We start from the raw sequence: 1,133 nt of genomic DNA on the forward strand, positions 1-1,133 counted from the left end.
GACGTCACGGACAAGGTGACATCATGGCGTCCTTCCCCTGTGTGTCTCTTGTACATATCAACGTTACAACATCGTGTATTCTCATGCTGAAATTAATAAATCTACAGAAAACCACAGCTCTTGGTAATATTCTTCCAAACAGTAACGACATGCTTTTGAAGTATAAGTGTAAGCTTTTACAATATACATAACTGTATTTGCTTGGCAGTGTATAACCTCCAATCAAACGATAACACTGTTTACATAACGAGTCCTAGGTCAGGATGACCCAGGTCGTCTAACAGGGTTTGGCAGGTCAGCGAGGGTCAAATGAGTACCGCGACGACAGTAAACACCACCGTCTACTACACTTAATGCAGGTATATATCCCAAGCCTATTAATGTGATCTCCCAGCTCCATGTGCCTGCACAGAGAGAGGCTTGCATAGCCTTGCTCCTTCGCTGTACTGAAATATAAGTCCATGGATGTGTAGTCATTCTATCCTCCTAATAGTCAAGTCTAGATATGTGGACAGTACTGTCTCTTATTGGGACAACTTGTTCTTATTATTTACATAATCTAGAAATTATGATTGAACTAATAATTATTGCATCAGGGCTTGTGCAAGTCTAAGAGAGACTTACTCACGGTCGATGATCCACCGCTCTGTTGTATCTTGTCCACTGAACGCTGTTCACGTGTTGACCTGTGTGTGTTTCTGTGAATCTACTTACTTCTAATTGGTGCGCCATTGTTTTAACTTTGTACAAAAGAGACATACGTAGAGGTAAATTTCTGAGTAACTCTCCATTCCTTTAAAATAATGGAGCAGAGGCCGTCTTTGTACTCTGTATTTATACTGCGTTGCTTGATGCACGAGGAATACGTACTCTGCCGCTGTGCACGTGCACCAAGCTCCGTCGCGAGCTGATATTTACAATTCACAGAACCAAGCTCCGTCGCGAGCTGATATTTACATTTCATAGTACACTGCTCTTCATATTTTTGTGGTGTCCTAAACTAGTTTTTTACCAATCGCTTGCATTGTAAATACATGCCGATGGGGATAATCGGAAATATAGAGCCCCGAACAAGGATATATAGAGGTTATCACGCGAGTGTGTTTGGGGATGGTAAATATCCTGTATTAGGA

Source organism: Haliotis cracherodii, unplaced genomic scaffold (genome assembly GCF_022045235.1).
Source record: "Haliotis cracherodii isolate W230 unplaced genomic scaffold, xgHalCrac1.p SCAF_1, whole genome shotgun sequence".
NCBI classification, from domain to species: domain Eukaryota; kingdom Metazoa; phylum Mollusca; class Gastropoda; order Lepetellida; family Haliotidae; genus Haliotis; species Haliotis cracherodii.